The sequence below is a fragment of the Scyliorhinus torazame genome, chromosome 2 (genome assembly GCF_047496885.1).
Source record: "Scyliorhinus torazame isolate Kashiwa2021f chromosome 2, sScyTor2.1, whole genome shotgun sequence".
Lineage (NCBI taxonomy): Eukaryota > Metazoa > Chordata > Chondrichthyes > Carcharhiniformes > Scyliorhinidae > Scyliorhinus > Scyliorhinus torazame.
Window position 1 is genome coordinate 379,495,767 of NC_092708.1, and position 15,709 is coordinate 379,511,475.

The window sequence follows — 15,709 nt, forward strand, 5'->3', positions numbered from 1 at the left end:
CACAGTCCAAAGATGTGCAGGTTAGGTGGGCTGGCCAGGCTAAATTGTCCCTTAGTGTCCAAAAGGTTATGGAGAGAGGGTGGAAGCGTGGATTTAAGTAGGGTGCTCTTTCCAAGGGCCGGTGCAGACTCGATGGGCGGAATGGCCTCCTTTTGCACTGTAAATTCTATGATTCTATGACAATCTATGAACTTTCCCCAAAACGTTCTGGTTTTGAAAAACGGATGTGTTTTGGTTGCTTGCACTCTCCTCACAAGCACCTGGGGCGGGATTCTCCGGGAATTGGCGGGACGGGCAGAAACGGCGCAGTGGAGTGGCGGGAACCACTCTGGAGTCGGACCGCCCCAAAGGTGCGGAGTGGTTTGCGCCCGGCCGGCCGGTGTGGAAGGCCTCTGGCACCGCAGCGGGGTTCACCTTCGCGCCGGCCATTGCGGAGGCTTAGACGGCCGGCACGTAGGAATAGAGTGCCCCCATGGCACAGGCCCACATGCGGAACGGTGCGCCCTGACCGCGGGCCAGGCGACCGTGGGGCACCCCGGGGGCCAGATCGCCCAGAGGACCCCGGAGGCCGGCAAAGGAGCTGGGTCCCACCGGTAGGGACCTACCTTGATTTACGCCGGCGGGGCCCGGCAAAAACAGGCCGTAACTTGGCCCATCGCGGTCCGGAGAATCGGCGGAGGGAGGCCGCCGACCGGCGCAGCGCAATTCCCGCCCCCGCCAGATCTCCGGCGCCGGAATATTCGGCAGCCGGCGGGGGCGGGATTCACGCCCCCCCCCACCGATTCTCCGACCTGGGTTGACTTGGGAGTGGGTGGAGGCAGCCTCATGTAAGGGTACCAGTCTGGTGGTGTTGGTGACGGCGCCTCTGCCGTTCCCGCCGGCGTGCTTCTCCACCAGTCCTGTAGTGGTCGCGGCCCTTCGGATCTGGGGACAGTGGAGGAGGCACGTGGGAGCAAAGGGAGCATCGGTCTGGTCCCCGATATGTGACAACCATTGATTTGCCCCGGGGAGGTTGGACGGGGGGTTTCGGGTATGGTGGAGGGCGTGGATTGAGCGGATGGGAGATTTGTTCTTGGAAGGGAGCTTCCCTAGCTTGAGGGCGCTGGAGGCCAAGTTTGGGTTGACGAAGGGGGAATGAATTCCGGTATATTCAGGTGCGGGACTTTTTGCGCAGGCAGGTGCCACCTTTTCCACTCTTGCCACTAAGGGGGATCCAAGATAGGGTAGTGTCTAGAGGATTGGTGGGGGAGGGAAGTGTCTCGGAAATTTACAAGGAGCTCATGGGGGCGGAGGAGACGCAGACCGAGGAGCTGAGGCATAAATGGGAGGAGGAGTTCGGAGGGGAGATTGGGGAAGGCCTGTGGTTGGACGCGCTGTGCAGGGTTAATGGGACTGCAACATGTGCCAGGCTCAAAGTCGTCCACCGGGCCCACATGACAGTGTCCCGGATTAACAGATTCTTCGGCGTAGAGGACAGGTGTGTAAAGTGTCTGAGAGGACCGGCAGACCATGTCCACATGTTTTGGGCGTGTCCAAAATTTAGGAATTCTGGCAGGGGTTTGAGGACGTCATGTCCAGAGTATTGAACATAAGGGTGGCAATGGGCCCGGAGATGGCGATTTTTGGTGTTTCAGAGGCCCCGGAAGTCCAGGGAGAGAAAGAGGCCGACGTTTTGGCCTTTGCTTCCCTGTTGCCCGGAGACGGATACTTCTAGCTTGGAGGGACTCAAACCCCCCGAAGTCAGAAGCCTGGCTGTCAGACATGGCGAGTTTCCTGGGCTTGGAGAAAATCAAGTTCACCTTGAGAGGGTCGTTGTTAGGATTCGCCCGGAGGTGGCAACCATTCATTGACTTCTTTGTGGACAATGATCGTCAGCAGGGCGGGGGGGGGGGGGGGGGGGGGGGGGGGGGGCGGGGGGGAAGAGAGAGAGAGGGAGGGTTACTGTATTTTGTTTACTGTACAGTCCTTTTGTTTTCTCGTTCTGTAATTCTACTGTTTACAATGCCAAAAAATACCTCATTAAAATTGTTTATCACCCAGCATTAGATCGTTCCAGATCTAGGACGGGAAAGAGGCCGGCTGCGGCCAAGGTGCTTCGGGGGTTTATGGACCAGATGGGGGGAGTAGATCCGTGGAGATTTGCTAGGCCCCTGGCCAGGGAATTTTCTTTATTTTCCCACGTACACAAAGCCTACTCCCGGATAGATTTGTTTGTTTTGAGCAGGGCTCTGATCCCGAAAGTGGAGGGAACGGAGTACTCGGTCATAGCCATCTCAGACCACGCCCCGCACCGGGTGGAGCTGGAGTTGGGAGAGGGGAGGGACCAACGCCCGCTGTGGCGTCTAGATGTGGGTTTGCTGGCAGATGAGGAGGTGTGCAGGATGGTACGGGGGTGCATTGAAAGGTATTTGGAGACCAACGACAACGGGGAGGTGCAGGTGGGGGTAGTATGGGAGGCGCTGAAGGCCGTGGTCAGGGGAGAGTTCATCTCCATCAAGGCTCACAGAGAGAAGAGAGAGGACAGGGAAAGGGAGAGGTCAGTGGGGGAGATCCTGAGGGTGGACAGGAGATATGCAGAGGCCCCTGAAGAGGGACTACTTAGGGAGCGGCGAAGTCTCCAGACGGAATTCGACCTGTTGACCACAGGGAAGGCAGAGGCACAGTGGAGGAAAGCACAGGGGGCGACGTACGAGTATGGGGAGAAGGCGAGCCGGATGCTGGCACATCAGCTCCGTAAGAGGATGGCAGCGAGGGAGATAGGTGGAGTCAAGGATGGCAGGGGAACTACGGTGCGGATTGCGGTGAAAGTAAATGAGGCATTTAAGGCCTTTTATGAGGAGCTGTACAGATCTCAGCCCCCAGCGGGGGAAGAGGGGATGCGACGATTTCTGGATCAGCTGAGGTTCCCGAGGGTGGAGGAGCAGGAGGTGGCTGGTTTGGGGGCGCCAATTGGGTTGGAGGAGCTGATTGCAGGACTTGGGAGCATGCAGGCGGGGAAGGCCCCGGGACCAGATGGGTTCCCGGTCGAGTTTTACAGGAAGTATGCGGACCTGCTAGCCCCGTTGCTGGTGACGACTTTCAATGAGGCAAGGGAGGGGGGGACCCTGCCCGCGACAATGTCTCTGATCCTGAAGCGGGACAAGGACCCACTGCAATGCGGGTCGTATAGGCTGATTTCGCTTCTTAATGTGGACGCTAAGTTGCTGGCAAAAGTGCTGGCTACGAGGATTGAGGACTGTGTCCCGGGGGTGATTCACAAGGACCAGACGGGATTTGTAAAGGGCAGGCAGCTAAACACCAATGTGTGGAGGCTCCTAAACGTGATTATGATGCCATCGGTGGAGGGAGAGGCGGAGATAGTGGCAGCTAGGGACGCGGAGAAGGCCTGTGACCGAGTGGAGTGGGAGTATCTCTGGGAAGTGCTGCGGAGGTTTGGGTTTGGGGAGGGGTTTATCAGTTGGGTTAAGCTCCTATATAGAGCCCCGGTGGCGAGTGTGGTTACGAATCGGCGGAGGTCGGAGTATTTTCGGCTGTATCGAGGGACGAGGCAGGGGTGCCCCCTGTCTCCCCTGTTGTTTGCATTAGCAATTGAGCCTTTGGCCATGGCATTAAGGGAGTCCAGGAAATGGAAGGGGGTGGTCCGAGTGGGAGAGGAGCATCGGGTGTCGCTGTGTGCAGACGACCTGTTGCTGTATGTGGCAGATCCAGTGGAGGGGATGGTGGAGGTCATGCAGATCCTAAGGGAGTTTGGGGACTTCTCGGGCTATAAGCTCAATGTAGGGAAAAGTGAACTCTTTGTGGTGCATCCAGGGGACCAGGGAAGAGGGATAGACGACGTTGAGGAGGGCGGAAAGGAGCTTTTGGTACTTGGGGATCCAGGTAGCTAGGAGTTGGGAGCCCTGCACAAACTTAATTTGACGCGGCTGGTGGAGCAGATGGAGGAGGACTTCAAACGATGGGATGTGTTGCCACTCTCGCTAGCGGGCAGGGTACAGTCGATTAAAATGATGATCCTCCCGAGGTTTCTTTTTGTGTTCCAGTGCCTTCCTATTATGATTACCAAGGCCTGTTTTAAGCGGGTAGGTAGGAGCATCATGGGCTTTGTGTGGGCAAACAAGACCTCGAGGGTAAAGAGGGGGTTTCTGGAGCGTAGTAGGGTCAGAGGAGGGCAGGCGTGTCCGAATCTGGGTGGCCCACCACCCTAAAGATTGAGGCTGGGAAACAGCCCTGCAGTGGCCAATAATTGGCCACTTATGATCCTCAATTGGGACAAGGGTGGCAGCTCCCCATCTGAGGCCTTGCCTGCCCCAGTGTAAACTCATTGTGAGGTCAGGCTGGGCAGGACGGGAATCCTGTCCCTTCAATTTCCCACCTCGTTCCGCCCCGCCTAAAAACCCTCCCTGGGGTTAAAAATTAAATAAAATTCAGGCCTTTGTTTCTTTGTTCTGGAAAAAGAGGTAATGCTTGAAACATAAACGCATTCTCCCTTACGCCCCTTCCTCAGAGGAAGAACTCTTCACTCTCTGACCACACTCTCCAATTTGACACAGAATCAATTCCTACATTTAAACATCTTAACAGGTTGCATGATGTCCCTCCACTTTCTTCCCCAATCCCCATCGTCACTGAAAAATGTCCTTACTCGCATCTGAAACTTGGTTTATTTTTTCCTCGTTCTGCTCTGAATCCTGTTCCCTCCAAATAATCTGAATCTTCATTGAAGCTTTCCAGAGAAGAGGAAAGTATGGAGGCTTCCTTCATCCATGAGCCTCCCCACCCCTCCCCCACCCCCATTCTCCAGCGACAAAGGTATTTGTCAGCCGGCCCCCTGCTGCTCTCACAAGTTCAGCAATATCTCCCCATCGCCCCTCCCCCAGCAGCAAACTAACTATTTCCAATGGTAAAGTAAGGGCAGGACAGCGTGTGGGTCATACAGACCAATCTCCCTGATTAACGTCGACACCAAGCTCCTGGCTAAAGTCTTGGCGCTTAAAACTGAGGACTGTGTCCCGGAGGTGATCGGGGACGACCAAACAGGGTTTGTTAAAGGCAGACAGCTGGTAGCCAACTTGAGAAGACGACTCAATGTGATCATCATGCCCCCGGGGGCAGAGAGGTAATGATTAGGGGAGGGGTGGAGCACAGGGTATCGCTGACGACCTGCTCCTGTACGTATTGGACCCGCTGGCTGGGATGGACAGTATACTAGGAGTATTGAGAGAATTTGGCAGGTTTTCAGGGTACAAACTGAACATGACTACGGGTGAGATGTTTGTAGTGCAGGCGAGGGGCCAGGAGAACAGGTTGAAGGGGCTGCCATTTAGGATGGTCGGAGAAAGTTTCCCAGACTTAGGGATACAGGTGGCGCGAGACTGGGGCAGGCTGCATAAGCTAAATTTGACTAGAGTGGTGGAGCAAATGAAGAGCGGGTTTAGGAGACGGGACGCACTCCCGCTATCACTTGCGGGGAGAGTGCAGACGGTAAAGATGACAATCCTCCCAAGATTCCTGTTTATTTTTCAGTGCCTCCCGATTTTCATCCCGCGGTCCTTCTTCAAAAGGGTCAACAAGATTATTATGGGCTTTGTCTGGGCGGGAAACCCCCGCGGGTGAAGAAAGCGATGCTTGAGAGGAACCGTAGCGAGGGGGGGGCTGGCGCTGCCGAACCTCAGCAACTACTATGGGCGGCCAACATAGCCATGGTAAGGAATTGGATGGTGGGTACGGGGTCTATTTGGGGGCGAGTGGACGTGGCTTCGTGCAGGGGTACCAGTTTGGCAGCCCTGGTCGTAGCGGTGGCAGCCCTGCGGATTTGGGGCCAGTGGAGGAGGCATGTAGGGGAGGTGGGAGCATCGGCCTGGTCTCCAATATGCGATGCGACAACCACCGATTCGCCCCTGGGAGTATGGACGGTGGATTCCGAGCGTGGCAGCGGTGGGAAGGATGGGCGATATGTTCTTGCGGGGGGAACTTCTCGAGCATGAAGGCTTTGGAGGAGAAATTCGGACTAGAAAGAGGGAATGACTTTTGGTACTTGCAAGTGCGTGACTTCATACGCAGACAGGTCCCATCCTGTCCGCGCCTCCCACCAAATGGGATCCAGGACAGAGTAGGCTCTAGGGGAGAGGTAGGAGAGGGGAAACTCTCGGATATTTACCGAGAACTTATGAAAGGGGATGAGTCCCAGACAGAGGAACTGAAGCTCAAGTGGGAGGAGGAGCTCGGCGAGGAGATGGAGGAGGGGGTATGGGCGGAAACCCTGAGTAGGGTAAATTCAACTGCAATATGTGCTAGGCTCAGCCTGATCCAGTTCAAGGTCGTCCACCGGGCCCACATGACGGTGGCCCGGATGAGTACATTTACTGGGGTGGAGGACAAGTGCGGGAGGGTCAGCGAATCACGTCCACATGTTCTGGGCATGCCCAAAACTTAGTAGATACTGGGAGGGGTTTGTGGGCGTCATGTCCCAGGTACTGAAAGCTAGGGTGGTGATGAGTCCAGTGGTGGCAATTTTGGGGGTCTTGGAAGACCCGGGGGTCCGGGAGGAGAGGGAGGCCGACATCTTGGCCTTTGCTTCCCTGGTAGCCCGGCGACGTATATTGCTGGCATGGAGGGACTCAAAGCCCCCGAAGGCCGAAGCATGGCTCTCGGACACGGCGAGCTTTTTGGGGCTGGAAAAAATTAAGTTCGCCATGAGAGGATCTGTATTAGGGTTCGCCCGAAGGTGGCAACCATTCATCGACTTCTTCGCGGGGAATTAAACGTCAGCAGGGGCGGGAGGGGGTAGATTAGAGTAGAATGGAAGGGATAAATAGGCGGGTACTGTTTACGAGAGAGGTTTGGTCTTTTGCACTATGTTTCTCTTTTGGGTTGATATTTGCACATTACTGTAACTGTTTACAATGCCAAAAATACCTTAATAAAAAAAAAGTCAGGGCAGGACATCGCTGGAGTTACTCTCTAAGATACCACTCATTCAGCTTCCCCTCAACGAGTGACATTGACATAGTTCCTTCCGCTGGTGTTTGAGTTAACCCTTTACTCTACACAAGGTAAACCACAGACTTCTGAGCAGAGGCAGTTGTTCTCCGAGGCGCTGCCACTTGAGCACAGCATGAATACATAGACCCACACATAGAGCAACACGATGATCCAAAATGTAAGGAACCCTCTGACGGTGTCGCTTGATTTCTCCTGAATGTGTGTTAAATACTGAAACAGATTAAACTGAAGTGATTGAAAGTGTCAGTGGACATAGTATAGGTGGGTTATAAAATTAACCCGCATCTGGGCCTGTCAAATATATTTGCTGTTCTGATATTGATGATGAGTAATTATTCTGAAGGTGTTGATGACGGCTCTATCAAGCAGCACTTGCTCAGCAATAACCTGCTCGCTGACACTCAGTTTGGTTCCACCAGGTCACTCAGCTCCTCACCCAATTACAGCCGCGATCCAAACACGGACAAAAAAGCTGCACGCAAGAGGAAACTGACATCATAGAATTTACAGTGCCAAAGGTGGCCATTCGGCCCATCGAGTCTGCACCGGCTCTTGGAAAGCACACCCCTCTTAAGCCCACACCCCCACCCTATTCCCATAAACCAGTAACCCCATCTAACCTATGGGCAATTTTGCATGGCCAATCCACCGAACCTGCACATCTTTTGGGTTGTGTGGGCGAAACTCACGCAAACACAGGGAGAATGTGCAAACTCCACACGGATAATGACCAGAGCCGGGATTGAACCTGGGACCTCGGCGCCGTGAGGTAGCAGGGCTAACCCACTGTACTGCCCATTTATAAAGAGTTTGAATAACAATTCCCACCAATGGGAATGTGAAGGGTGAGGCAATGATTGTCACACTGACCCTTCAGTCTCATTTTTGGCACACATCTCCTTCAATAGTGGCCAAAATTATTCATCCATTACAAAACTTTCTTCTGGACATTGATTTCAAACCTCTCCCTGAATAGCTGTGAAGTAAGAACCATTTCTACTGTAAATAAAACAAAAGTTGCTCCAACTGATTTTTCTTTTGCACATTTGTTTTCACTTTCAGCTTGATCGATGTTCTCTGGGATGAACCTTTAGCGGGGGAGGGGGGTCACTCCATCCCAGGAATGCAACTTTTTCTAAGGTTTCCAGGTCCCCGCATCACGGTTCAATTCCCGTACCAGTCTCCCCGAACAGGCGCTGGAATGTGGCGACTAGGAGCTTTTCACAGTAACTTCATTTGAAGCCTACTTGTGACAATAAGCGATTTTCATTTTCATTTCAAATGTGAAGCCCCAGTGAGAATCTGAACTCTTGAACCGTGATACCTTGACAATCAAGGAACTGGCGGCATCTGTGGGGCGGGGGGGGGGGTGCGGGGAGAGATGATGTTTTGGGTCTGGGTGACCCTTTGTCAAAGCTCTTTGGGCTTTGGCGGGGGATCACCTGGACTCGGGACGTTAGCTCTTTTCTCTCCCTGCCAGACCTGCTGAGATTTTCCAGCATTTTCTCTTCTAATGTTTTTTGCCCCTTGGTATTTCTCAACTCCACCCATACAGACTCCACATTGTCAAAGCTAATATCCTTTCTCACCATTGTGTTCATTTCCGCTTTAACCAGCAGGGCCACGCCACCACCTTTTCTTCTATGCCTGTCCTTCCGAAATACTGAATACCCAGGGACATTCAGTTCCCATCCTTGGTCACCGTAATCCCAATTATATCGTACCCGTTTACCTATCTGCACGATTTATGTTAAAATCCGAATGACATTTAAAAAAAAAAAAGTGAACAATGGCTAACATCTCAAAGATCCTGGCGTGTAAGTCACCTTGTATGACAAAAGCAGTCCAGCTACACTAACACAATTGAGCCAACAGACAGTTTGTCTGCTGCAGCCAGCTTTGAACAAAGGCTGCCGTTCGCAGGAGCTGATGTCCAATAATGGTGCGAATGGCCTAAACATTGACTGTTCTCACACAATGGTTTCAACAAGAGGGCCTCGTTTAACAAGCCAAAACCAGTATCACAGGAGCGAGCGAGACTTGGGCTAGCAGAATTCCTTTCATGATACAGTCTTTGGGCGTGAGGGGAAATCTTCCTGCCTGGCTCGAGTGGTTAGAATCTGCAATGCACTGGGTTCAGAAAGCTGGAGAGGATTAAGTTTGCCCTGAGAGGGTTCTGCAGGCGGTGGCAACCGTTCCTAGACTACCTCGCGGAGCGTTAGAGGAAGGTCGGTCAGCAGCAACACTGGGGGGGGGGCGGAGGGGAGGGGGGAACGAGAGATTGTTTGAGGGGATGGATGAGCAGGAGATAACATGGAGGGTGGGGGAAACTGGCACGTGCGGGCGAGAGCCAGTGTATAAAGCTATGTAAATATACCATTTTGCCATGTATATATCTTGCTCAGTGCGATTTTGTTACGGAGGGGGGGGTTATTGTTTGTAAGGGGAAAAAATTGTGTTGTTAAAAAACTTTAATAAATATATTTTTAAAACAAGAATCTGCAATGCACTGCCTGAGAGAGGGTGCTGTGGGCAGTTTCAAGCCTGCCTTTCAAAAGACAATGGGATAATTATCTGAAGGGAAAATATTTGCAGGGCCACGGGGAAAAGGCAGGTTGCTGCTGCTGCATTCTCACTGGCAAGACATGCAAGTGTTTTCAAAAGCTTGCTCCGCAGCGGTGACAGTGACGTACGTGTGGATAGGTGGAGTACTGCTCATTTACATAACTGTCATGCAGTCTGATTGACAAAGGGGAAAAGAGGCAGGTTCTGTCAATATGAATCTCCTGTTTCAATGGCAAAGGCCAGGAGCAATGTGGCAAGAGTGAAAGTGTCAGTGCTTTCATCGAAGAGTCTTTGGAATGCTGTCAGCGTGCTGTAAAAGAGGGAGGGCATATGGCACTCGGGCAACTCAAGAACATTGGCCATCGCTTCTCGGCCTTTTGGCTAAGATCAAGTGTAGTATCTGTTCTTATCAGTTTAATATCTGATACGTCCCTTATCTGGGGACCATATATTAAATTGATTTTTGGAGCAGGGAGATGGAATAGGGGCTTGCTCCGTCCACTCCACGCATCGACCTGGTATTGCAGTATCTCCAGCAACGGTGCACACCACCCCTTCATGGGGAATTTCAAACTCAAAAAACAGCTCAAACACATACAAATATACACTTTATTCACAGTTCTTTCAGCACACAACAAAATGCTTTGGCAACTGGCTGCTGCTACTCACCATCTACCTGGCCCCGGGGTGTCATCAAGAATGACCAAACGCATCTTACAAGCACAACGGCGAAAGGGAACTCATTCGAAATTCACCACCCATTTCACTCTTCAATGTGCATTACTCCGCTTCTCGGCCTTTTGGCTAAGATCAAGTGTAGTCTCATTTGATCGAGGGAAGCTGAGGATTTCGATGACGATCGTGGATTGGAGAACTCGGAGGGATTGAAGTCGCCAAAGAAAAAACGTTTGGAGCTTGGCTGCTATTGGTGGATCTACATGCTGGCCTAAACCTCGGGTTTAGGCCTAACGCCGATACAGTTTCACACCCAACGTACGAGCTATGGATGCAGCTGCATCCCGACCACCAGGCTGGGGCGTGCGAAACACTGTCCGAGTCACAGTGAAGAAAACGGATGGAGAGTCACCTTTGGACCGGAAACACTTCGTGAAGAAGGTGCTGCTCGAGTGCTGTGGGTTTAAAGCAACAGAGATCTTCTGCTTGCAAAACTTCCCCAAGAATGGTTTCTTTGATGTCACCTTCAAGAGCGTCGCAGCGTGCATCAAATTCTTGAACGTCTTCAAGGAAAAAGGTAACCAGAGTCCCTTGTCGATCCTGACTGCGGAACCTCTGTTTACGCTACCGGCACAGCGAAATCGGGTTGTTACACTGCACACGTACAACCCCCACGTCCCTGTATCTGATGTGCTCACGTTCCTCGCCAGGTACGCTGAGCTGAAAAGTGACAGCGTGCAAGTGAAAGACACCTTCGGCATCTGGACAAGTGAGCACCAGGTCAAGGTGACCCTAAGAACGGACAGCAACGGAGCCATCCTGCATCCCCCCTCCAATTTCGCTATTGGAGTAAATCGTGGCTACCTCTACTACGTGGGACAGCCACGTGTATGCCACACCTGTGGCAAAACGGGGCATGTTGCCGCAAACTGCAGTGTGACCTTCTGCAAGAACTGCAGGCAGGAGGGACACATGACTAAGGACTGCAAAGAAGACAAGTGCTGCAACCTGTGTGGGGAGGCCGGCCATCTTTACAGGGCCTGCCCGAAACGCGGGGCGACATACGCTGAAATCATCAGCAGCGGAGTTAAAAAGGCGACCAGAGAGGAGGTGCATACACCCTCCACCGAAAAAGACACCACGGTTCAGAATGAGGAAAAGCAACAGAAGGGCCCCCAACAAAAAGAGGAGGCCCCAGCACCTCCTGACAACCCAACCCCAGCCCCATCTGATGAGGAACACTCAATGGAAGAGGAAGAGGATGGGACAAAGAATAAAGAGCCCTGGGAAACCGTGAACAGGGACAAACGTAAGAGGAAACAAAAAAACAAACTGAAGAACCCCCTGAGGGGTAGTGGCAAAAAGCGACACCTCTCAGCCGGCGCACTTAGTGCCGACACCTCATCCGATGAGGGAAAACAGGACAAGAATCGGCCTCAAATAAAGAGGCAAAGCACCGACGTGGAACGGAAGGCACAGACCCCCCAGACCACCGACCGGGAAGAAAACAAGGTCACAGACCAACCCCCGATAGCAACGAGCAGCAATAACCCAGGTGAAGACCGGCCTGCAACCCCAACACCTACTGACTGCCACGACGAACCCCAGGGCTACACCACCCCCCCAATGCATCTGCATCAAAATCACGGGGCCAGTACGGACCAGAACAGTTTTCTCAGCCCTGCAACTGTGCTAAAGTTTGCGAGCACCACCGGCATGCTGGGGAACATTCAACAGCTGGAACAGCCAACTGTATAGACTCTGGACTCTTGAGATTGGTAAATCTATCTTTTCATAATGGGTTTAAAAATTGCATCCATAAATGTGCGAAGCATCAAAGATACTTCGCGGTGTGTAGCCACACTCAACTATTTGGCAAATGTAAAAGCTGACCTACTGTTCCTGCAGGAGTGCGGAATTCCGCACCTCAGCAACTACAGGCGCTGGTCGAGCTGGTGGTCCCACGGGCCATCCATCTGGTCAGGAGGAAACGACTGCCGCTCCTCCGGCCTGGGTATTCTGCTGCGGGGAGGCAACTTCACCATCTCCGACGTTAAGGAGGTGGTGGGCGGGCGCCTCCTCGTAGCAGACGTGAAATACAAAAACACCCCTCTCAGACTTATTAATGTGTACGCCCCGGCCGTAAAAAGTGAGCGGCTGGCAGTTCTTCAGCAACTCCCACTGCTGTTGGCCACCTCCAAGCCGGTCATCCTGGGTGGTGACTTCAACTGCATCATCGATGCGGCTGGACGATCCAGCAAAGCCGACAGCAAACTAGACGCTACGTCCAGACTCCTGATGGAAACGGTAAAAGACGCCAAGCTGCTCGACGTCTGCAGCAACCCTGCAGACGGCGCGCAGCGTAGATACACATGGTCACGGCCAGACGGGTCCGTCCGCTCCAGGATAGACTTCTTTTTTGTGTCCCGAGCTTTCACGGTCAGGTCCACCGACGTAACGCCGGTGTTCTTCTCTGACCACTGCCTCCTACTGGCCGACTGCCACCTGCAGGAAGACCAGGGGGTAGGCAGGGGGACGTGGAAGCTAAATGTAAAACTGCTGACCCCTGAGAACATCGAGGAACTCAGGAGGGATTACAAAGGTTGGAGAACCGTGAAACCCCTCTTTGAGGCCCCACATCTCTGGTGGGAAGCAATCAAGGGGAATATCAAGAGGTTTTTCATCCTCAAGGGCGTTCAAAAGGTGAGAGAGAGACGAGGGGTCATGTCCAGGCTCCAGAAAAGTATGCAAAATTTGCTCCAGCTGCAGTCGATGGGGGTGGATGTCAAGGAGGATCTCCAAGAGGTGAAGAGCCAGCAAGCCTCGCTCTACACCTCGGAGGCCTCCAAGGTTATCTTCCGTTCCAGAGTCCGCTCCGTGGAGCAGGACGAAAAGTGCTCACGCTTCTTCTTCCAAAAGGTGCACAGAGACACCTCTGTGATCAGCAGCCTGAAGGAAGAAGATGGCTCTGAAAAGTCATCGCAGTCTGACATCCTGAGGATCAGCCAATCCTTTTATGCCGGACTGTATGACCTGAAGCCAACAGATAGCACTGTTTCCCAGACCTTCCTGTCGACTATCACGGAGGTCATAGGCGACAGCGAGCTGGAAAACCTGGACAAACCACTAACTCTGGACGAGCTGACAAAGGCCGCCAAGTCCTTCGAGACGAGTAAAACTCCCGGAAGCGACGGCTTACCGGTTGAGTTGTATTCGGCTCTGTGGGACTGGATGGGCCCAGACCTGCTGGAAGTGTACGAGAGTATGCTTCTGGAAGGCAGCATGTCAGAGTCCATGAGGAAAGGCATCATCACCCTCATCTACAAGCAGAAGGGGGAAAGGGAAGAAATTCGAAATTGGCGACCCATTTCACTGTTGAATGTGGACTACAAAATTCTAGCAAAGGTCATCGCCAATCGGGTCAGGTCTGCTCTGGAGTCGGTGATCCACCCTGACCAGACCTGTGCTGTACCCGGCAGGAAGATCTCTGATAGCCTCGCGCTACTCAGGGATACGATCGCCTACGTGCAGGACAGGGGGGTGGACACTTGCCTCATCAGCCTTGACCAGGAGAAGGCTTTTGACAGAATATCACACACCTACATAATGGATGTGCTCTCCAAAATGGGGTTTGGGGAGGGAATTCGCAATTGGATCAAACTGCTCTACACAAACATCTATAGCGCAGTCTCAATCAATGGGTGGGAATCAGAAAAGTTCCAGATCAAATCTGGAGTCAGGCAGGGCTGCCCTCTCTCCTCTGCCCTTTTTGTGTGCTGCATAGAACCTTTTGCCGAGTCCATCAGGAGGGATCCGGGCATAAGAGGAGTGACGATCCCAGGCAGTGGAGGCATGCAAGTCAAGGCCTCCCTGTACATGGACGACGTTGCCGTCTTCTGCTCGGATCCCGCGTCTGTGCGCAGGCTCTTGACCACCTGCGACCAGTTTGAACTGGCCTCGGGAGCCAAGGTAAACCGTGGCAAGAGCGAGGCCATGTTCTTTGGGAACTGGGCCGACCGGTCCTTTGTCCCCTTCACTGTCAGGTCAGATTACCTGAAGGTGCTGGGGATATGGTTCGGAGCTGCTGGGGCGTGCACCAAAAACTGGGAGGAGCGCCTAGGAAAGGCAAGACAGAAACTGGGCTGGTGGGAGCAACGCTCCCTCTCCATTGCGGGCAAAACCCTGGTCATCAGGTGTGAGGTACTCTCGGTGTTGCTGTACGTGGCGCAGGTCTGGCCCATAACCCGACCCTGCGCCACAGCAGTCACCCGGGCCATCTTCAAATTTATCTGGCGATCCAAGATGGACCGTGTCCGAAGGGACACCATGTACAAACCTCTGGAGAAGGGAGGGCGGAACGTACCCAACGCCTCCCTCATCCTGCTGGCCACCTTTGTGTCCAGCTGCATCAAGCTGTGCGTGGACCCCCAGTATGCAAACACCAAGTGTCACTACATACTGAGGTTCTACCTGTCCCCGGTGTTGCGAAGGATGGGCCTGGCCTCATTGCCGCGGAACGCTCCAAGTAGTTGGACCGTACCGTACCACCTGTCCTTTGTGGAAAAGTTTTTGAAGGAAAACACCTTTGACCACAAGGCAATGAAGCAGTGGTCAGCACGTAATGTCCTCGAGGCCCTCAGGGAAAAGGAGACCGTGGAGGACGTTGGATGGTTCCCTGAGCAGACTGCCAGAGTCATCTGGCAGAACGCCTCATCACCAGAACTTTCAAACAAGCACCAAGACCTAGCTTGGCTGGTGGTGAGAAAGGCCCTCCCTGTCAGATTCTTCATGCACACCCGAAGGCTCTGCACCAATGCACGCTGCCCTCGGAGTGGCTGTGGGGGAAATGAGACGGTCACACACCTCCTTGTGGAATGTGCCTTTGCAAAGAAGGTCTGGAGAGAGATGCAGTGGTATTTGTCAAGGTTTATCCCAAACAGATCTGTGACACAGGACTCTGTGCTCTACGGACTGTTTCCAGGGACACACACCGAGACAAATATCAACTGCTGCTGGAAGGTCATCAACTCGGTAAAAGACGCTCTTTGGTCTGCCCGAAACTTGCTGATCTTCCAGTGCAAAGAATTGTCCTCGACCGAGTGTTGCAGACTGGCACATTCCAAGGTCCAGGACTACGTGCTGAGGGACGCACTCAAGCTTGGGGCAGCGGCCGCCAAGGCGCAATGGGGAAAGACCTCTGTGTAAGGGCTTTCCAGCAAATGTACACCGAGGGGCGGGTAACAGTGTAAAGCCCCTCGGTCTGGGCAACCAACACTCCAATGTATAAAACAAACATGGCACTGTAAATATTTAAGAAGGAATTGTAATGTAAAGAGTGATATGTGTACGACAATATCAAAATTGAATGAAAGAAAGTCAAGGCAACATGTAACCCTGCCGGAAATGTACAGTCAAGACAATTTGAAATGTTTCTGTAATGCTCATGATAAATTTTTATGAATAAAGT

At 52.9% G+C, this 15,709-nt stretch overlaps 1 non-coding gene across 1 annotated transcript; it reads left to right on the plus strand.

Moving 5' to 3' along the window:
• The first annotated feature begins 9,928 nt into the window (after window positions 1–9,928).
• On the plus strand, window positions 9,929–10,119 carry LOC140408145 (U2 spliceosomal RNA). Its single transcript, XR_011940062.1, has one exon. It is a non-coding gene; the product is annotated as a U2 spliceosomal RNA (small nuclear RNA).
• Window positions 10,120–15,709: the final 5,590 nt, after the last annotated feature.